Source organism: Gracilinanus agilis, chromosome 6, assembly GCF_016433145.1.
Source record: "Gracilinanus agilis isolate LMUSP501 chromosome 6, AgileGrace, whole genome shotgun sequence".
Classification (NCBI taxonomy): domain Eukaryota; kingdom Metazoa; phylum Chordata; class Mammalia; order Didelphimorphia; family Didelphidae; genus Gracilinanus; species Gracilinanus agilis.
In genome coordinates, this window is record NC_058135.1 from 5,156,101 (window position 1) to 5,164,022 (window position 7,922).

A 7,922-nucleotide genomic window follows, 5' to 3' on the forward strand; every position below is an offset into this window, starting at 1 on the left:
ACTGTGGTATATGCGGGTGATGGAATACTATTGTGCTAAAAGGAATAATAAACTGGAGGAGTTCCAGGCGAACTGGAGAGACCTCCGGGATCTGATGCAGAGCGAAAGGAGCAGAGCCAAAAGAACATTGTACACAGAGACTGATATACTGTGGTAAAATTGAATGTAATGGGCTTCTGTACCAGCAGCAATGCAATGACCCAGGACAATTCTGAGGGATTTATGGTAAAGATGCTACCCACATTCAGAGGAAGGACTGCAGGAGAGGAAACATATAAGAAAAGCAACTGCTTGAACGCATGGGTCGGGGCGGACATGATTGAGGGTGTGGACTCGAAACTACCACACCAATGCAACCACCAACAATTGGGAAATTGGTCTTGATTAAGGACACATGACAAAACCAGTGGAAAAGTGCGTCGGCCATGGGTGGGGGGAGTGTGGGGGGTGAAGGGGAAAATAGGAGCATGAATCATGTAACCATGTTAAAAATGATTATTAATAAATGTTAAAAAAAAAAAAGAAGAAATCATAAAAAAAAAAAAAACTTTCACACCAATGCTGAATGTTTGAGCTTCTCCAGTTACCACATTCAGAACAATAATAGGTTAGTAGGCTGGGTCAGAAATGCATGTGGAGGAGCAGTTAGGTGGCTTAGTGGATAGAGTGCCAGGCCTGGAATTAGGAGGTCCTGAATTCAAATCTGACCTCAGATACTTTGTGATTATGAACAAGCTACTCAACCCCATTTTCCATCCCTTGCCCTTTAGTATTAGAGTGTTACTAAAGCAGAAAGTGAGTTATTTTTTTTTAAAGAAATGCATATGGAATGGTACATGGTAGCTATCTTGTTCATGCTCTTAGATTCTAACCAACTACCATTTATTTATAATTGGTGGGACCAGGGAGGTAAGCCTTTTATCCTGGACCTTATGAAAGAGGCTACAGTCATAAATAAACTGACAAGATACTTTCTTCACTATTTAGCTACTCTTGTTTCAGCTTTAGAATGTCAAAGGACTTGATCAAGGTCATATGTAGAGGGCCTGTAATTCCTAGCTGGGTCACTTGGCTCACAAGTTAATGCTCTTTCTTTAATTATTTTTGACAATTCTGAGATCATATCAATATAAATGATGAGGATCTTTCCATTATATAGTGGTCATATAATACAGTAAAAATAATTCAGGGTGGGGCAGGATACCACCATTAATGTTAAATATTATTATTCTAGCCAGTGTTGTAGTCAAGGGATACCATCATCACCATCATTATAATCAAACATTAGAAATGTTCCTACTAGAAAAACAAGAAGAAAGAAAAACAAAGGTCAGTGAGATTCCAAAGGTATCATCTGAAAGAGACTAAGGAGTGAGTAAGGCCATTTATAAGTACTATATATCAAAGTGTGAATTCAAATTATAGGAAGCAGCAGGGTACAATGGAATTAGTAGAAGGTCTAGAATCAGAAAACGTTTCTGATTCTTACTAGCTGACAGACCTTTGGAAAGTCATTTAATTTTCTTGGGTCTCACCTTTAACATGAGGAAGACAGGGGATTAGAAGGTCTTTAAGGTCCTTTCCATTTCTTGATGGTCTCATTGCTTTGTAGTCCAATTAACTTGCAATGTTAAAAAAAATCTATTTTCCATTTGATCAGAATTATAAGCAGGGCAAATCTACCTACATATGTGCTCTTCATTTCCCCTTTCTCCTTTCCTAATGCTTTAAACAAAAGCTCCTAGGGGCACAGAATGAACTTTCAGCTCTAGTACTTAACCCTCACTTAACTAAATGCCTTGCATCCCTTTCAAAAACAATACTGATTCCTTTTTGTATCAATAGACAAAGGGGAGTATTATTCAGGGAATGAGTCTGGACTGTTGAAAGGCAGAAACTGTCCAGTTCCCTGGTGTCTTTGTGAAATTGAAGCAGACTAGCATTATAGATAACATTTCTGGGTGCCAAGGTGACTGTCAAAATAGACTGTGTTTTTCTCTTTTCTGTAGAAATCAAAATTGCTTGCCAAAATACTACCAAAAGCTCTACATAGTATAATGATGGATTATTCTCAGGCAGCAGAATAAGAGAAGACTGAGTGAGAGAGAGACACTAGAAAGAGAGAGAAAAGACATAAAGGAAAAGATTTAGGTGTATATTAGAGGAGTTTAGAGAATTTTGAGCCAGAATCTACCTTAAAGGTCATAAAATCAAATTCCTTCACTTTATAGATGAGAAAACAGGTGAAGAGAATGAAGTGACTTCCTCAAGACTACATGTTAGCAAAGTATGAACTTCAATAAATAGAACTAAAATTTTAAGCAACTAAGAACCCTGAGTGAAAAAAGAACTTCAGCAATTATTCCAACTGAACCTGACTGTAAATCTTTCAAATTTCTTTTTGATTACTTTGAGTGAGAGGCTCACTGCTTCCCATGGCAGCTCATTCTATTTGGAATAGTTCTAATGATTATGTGACTTTTCTCTACATCAAGATTTTCCTCTGAGTTCATCTTAATAAAACTTTTCTTTTTTTTCCAGAATAAACTCTGTACATAGGCAAGGATCATTTTGCCTCTTATATGTGTCTCCAGTAATTAACATAATGCCTGACACTTGGTAAATGTTTAATAAATGCTAATTGTCTCTGAGGTACCACATCACACCTATCTGATTGGCTAATATAATAAAAAAGGAAAATGACAATTATTGGAAAGAATGTGAGAAAAAATGAGATACTAAAATACTATTGGTAGAATAGTGAACTAGTTCAGCCATTCTGGAAACAATTTGGAACTATTGACAAAAGGCTATGAAACTTTGACCCAGAAATATCACTACTAGGTCTGTATCCCAAAATGATTTTTTTAAAAAGGAAAAAGTCATTTAGGTACATAAATATGTATAACACTTCTTTCTGCTGTGGTAAAGAATTAGAAATTGCAGTGATACCCATCAACTGGGGAATGACTGAACAAGTTATGGTACATGATTATGATGGAATTCTATTGGGCTATGAGAAATAATATGCAGGATACTTGATATTAATAATAATGTTTGACAAGAATAATTGATGATAAAAGGGCAAAGTGACTAATGTTGGAGGGGATATGGAAAAATAGGTACACTAATATATTGTGATGGAATTATGAACTGTTCCAACTATTTTGGAGAACAACTTGGAATTATGTTCAAAGAGATGTGTGTTTATGTTTTGACCCAGAATATCACTATTAAATTTATTTCCTGTGGTAATCAAATAAGAAAGAAGGAGAAGAAATTATATGTTCCAAAATATTTATAGCAGCTCTTTTTGTGGTGTCAATGGACTAGAAATTGAAGGCATGACCATCAATTGGGGAATGGCTAAATAAGTTGTGGCATATGTGGCATATGTGATAGAATATTATTTCACTTTAAGAAATTATAAGTAGGTTAATTTTAGAAAAACATGGAAATAGCTATATGAGATTATGAAGAATAAGATGAGCAGAACCAAAAGAATATTACATGCAATAAGAGAAGTATTGTTTGAAGAATGACTTGTATATGTCCACCTCCAAAGAAAGGACATAAAAATAGAAATGCTAGACAAAGTTTATATATATGTATGTGTATTTTTTAAATGATATCTTCTGTAATAGGGGAGAAGATGGAAAGAAGGAGTTAATTGGGCATTTTAATGTAACAAACAAATAATTTTTAAATGTTGCTGTCCTAGAAAAGGACCAATTTCTCACTCAGTGATTTTCTTTCTAGAAATCAAATTAAAAGTTCAATTTCCAAATGAAACAAAAAATAAAGGAAAAAAACTAGAAAGATTTGCATGAATTGATGCAAAATGAAGTGAGCAGAATGAGAACGTTGTACAGAGTAACAGCAATATTGTATAATGGTGAACTATTATTTTTAGCAATATGATGATCTAAGACAATTCTAAAGGACTCATTATGGAGAATACTATCCACCTCCAGAGAAAAACCTGATGGAATCTAAATGCAGAGTGAAGCATTTTTTAAATTTTATTTTCCTTGGTTGATTTTTTTTGGGGGGTGGAGGAGGGTAGTGGTCTATGTTTTCCCCCCACAAAATGACTAATAAGGAAATAAATATTGCATGTCTGTACAAGTATAACTTATTTCAAATTGCTTGCCTTCTCAATGCAGGTGTGTGGAGTAAAGGAAGAAGCATATTTTAACTCAAGCTTTTTTTTTAATTGGAAGGCTATCTATGAGTTCATACATTATCAGAAAAGGCTTCTCCAAATGAATGATTATATGGTAACTCAGCATCTACACTAAATAGGAGAGAAAATTTACATGTCCTAAAGAATTTTCTTAAAGGATATACAACTATATACAACTGACCAAAGCCACAGGAGGACTAGAGATAGAAATGGAATGTTGTAGGCCTCCAAATCTGAGTCCATATTGGAGGACTGGTATTACCAAAGATGGTTTTTCTCTCTTTGTATAAGAAAAGTTCCATCTGTGATATATATTAGAACTGATCCCTTCTATGGGGACTATTGGATGGTAATTAGTGGGGAGCAAGCTATAATTTATTGTCTCTACTTTGATATCTGGGCCATGGGATCTTCAAAAGCATAGTGGCTGAGCAGAGTCATGAATATGGGATTAGAACATTTTCAGTTTTACTTCCTGGAGTGAACAGGGGGCATGTTGAGGATCTGTTCTACAATGCTACATGTTAGGAAGTGTAATTATTTTATATGGTTTCATTTTGTGATAGCAATAGTCATCTGTATGTCTTTGTACTAATACTAGGCTGACTCACAACATATGACCTTTGGCAGAACTGGTTCTTCTTCTTTGTCAGATAAGTGCTAGGCTTTGCACTATACATAAACTTCAATTCTTTTTTCTTTTCTTGTGTTTTTAATTCTGTGTATTTTTAAAAGAATTAATATTTCTTCAAGAAAACATGTAAAAGTTGTAGCTTTTAAAGAGCACATTTACTGATATTTCAGCAACTGTTGCTATGAGGAAATCAAATGTTTCAGGAATCATTCAAGTCCACAATGAAACAAGATTAGTCACAGCAGCATACAATGAAAAGTACAGTTGAAAATATACACAAAATATCAAAAATTTAAAAACTACTGTGATAAAATAGCCTAATTTATCCTTAGTGAAAAAGAAAAGAGCTTCAGAGGGTCTGGGTAGCTGGAAGAATTTTTCATTCCTCTATAGCAATGTATCATGGACATGAAATTTGATAGAAAGAAAAAACAGTAAAATAAAATAGCTTCCAATCAATATTATTGTAATCCTTGGTTCAGAGGACCACTTGCAATGGACTCTCTCTTCATTGGTAGAGACTGATAATTTGATACGCTAAATCTGCATAAGAAGTGTGCAGAGCTGGTAAGATGAAGGAGGAAAACCAATGAATTACATTGGGTTTTTTTGTATAGTTAGAAACTTTTTTTTCAGTTCAGCAAAGGCAAAAAATGGCTCTGGGAAGAACCTGACATGAGAGAACTCCCAGCAATATATTGATATATTGAGAAGCATTTTTTCTGGAATTATAGAATTTCCAAAATGGAGATTGACTATCTTACACTATGTCAATATGATGAAAGGTTAAGGAATTTATCCATGAAAAGATGGAAATAAATATGTCCCAATAGCCTGGAAACTCACCTGAGTTTTAAAAACTATGGAAAAATCTATGGGTTTAGTTTATTAAAGGCTTTGAATATTAATATCTTCAAATATAAGCTCATCATTTCTAAATTTACTACAAGTAGGCTCAGCACTCTTCTACAAGAATACTGGATGATGGAAAAAATATGTATCTCATTCTGTCGCTGTAAGCTCTTGATTTCCTCTGCTAAATGTCTATAATTTGAAAGCTGTCCTTCCCCTAGGTAGCTTGGAGATTATAAATATTTGGGATGCTGACATTTATCATAAGTTTTTATGGATTAACATCATGTCCAGAAGATTGGGCTACAACTTTGTCTGTGATAATGGCCTGGATCCAGTATTGTTTGAAACCTTAAGGAAATTTTGGAGTCTGTATTTGGAGCATAGGGATTTGTCCTATCCATGAAAGTTAACATGCTTCTGGTGTGCACATGTATTTCTATTATTATTAAAATTGTGATTATTATTATTGAAATTGTTATACTTTATTACTATTATCATTATTAAAACAAAAATGCAGGCTTTAATATTAAATTGAAATAAAAAATTAAAAATCAAAGAATATGTCTCAAAATCATGTGAACTACATGCCAAATTGTATAAAACTAGTGACTTCAACCAAAGAAGGTATATTGAGAGCTAAGAGTTTTGTAAAGATGCAGGTAGATGAGTGAGACCAGATTTCAACCTGTATTATAAAGTGGCTAAGAAATATAGTGGATACATAGAGTTGATTACATAATCAATACACAATAGTAAGTGACCATAGTAAACCAGTATTTGATGAACTCAAAGATCCAAGCTTTTGGGATGATAACTCACTCTGTGAAAGTAATTTCTGGAAAAACTGGAAAACTGGAAAAAGTGACAAAAATTGCTGGAAAAACTGGAAAACTGGGAAAAGTGGCAAAAATTAGACATAGAACAACATCTCACACCCTATACCATATACCAAGATAAAGTGAAAATGGGTAAACAATCTAGAAATAAAGGGTGATACCATAAACAAATTAGGGAAATAGAGAATAAAATACCTGTCAGACTTATAAATAATGGAAGAATTTATAACCAAAAAGGACATAGAAAAAAATTACAAAAAGTGAAATGAATAATTTTGATTATATTAAATAAAAAATGAATTTTTGTACCAAAAAAAAACAAACAATGCATCCATTATTAGAAGACAAAGAAAAAACTGGGGAAAATTTTATAGTAAACAGTTCTAACAAAGATCTTATTTGTCAAATGTATAAAAAACTGAGTCAAATATATTAGAATATAAGTCATTCCCAAGTTGACAAATTTGGCCAAATATATGAACAGGCTTTTCTCAAATGAAGAAATCAAAATTATCTATAGTCATATGAATAATTCTCCAAATCGCTATTGATTGGAGAAATGCAAATTAAGATATTACCTCCTACCTCTCAAATTGGCTAATATGACCAAAAAGGAAAATGCTAAATATTGGAGGAGACATGAGAAAATTGGGACACTAATACGCTGTTGGTGGAGCTGTGAAGTAATAAAACCATTCTTCAAAGCAATCTGGAACCATGGCCAAAGGTCCATAAAACTATACTTTGACCTATAAATACCACTACTAGATCTATGTCCTAAGGAAATCAAAGGAAAAGGAAAAGGACATATATATATACAAAAATATTTATAGCAGCTCTTCTTCTAGTGGCAAAGAACTGGAAACTCAGTGGCATCCATCAATTGGAAAATGGATGAACAAATTGTGGCATGTTGCAATGGAATACTATTGTGCCATAAAGAATGATGAACAGGATGATTTCAGGACAATCTGAAAAGGCTTATGTGAATTGTGGGAAAGTGAAGTGAGCTGAACCAGAAGAACATTGTATACCATAACAGAAATATTTTATAGTGATCTACTGTGAAGAACTAAACTATTATCAGCAATGCAAGGATACAAAACACCAAGGGACTCATGATGAGAAATGCTATCCACAGTCATAGAAAGAACTGATGAAATCTGAATACAGAGGAAAGCTTACCATTTTTCACATTATTTCCTTCATGAGTTTTTTGTTTTTTTTTTTTTGCATGTGTTATATATCTTCTTTCATGACATGGAGAATATCAAAATGTGTACTGAATGACAACACTAGTATAACCAGTATGAGATTCTTTTCTCAGGAGGGGAGAGGAGAAGGAGGAAAAGAGAATTAGAATTGCAAAATGTCAGAAAACAACTGTTGAAAATTTTTTCAATATGTATTG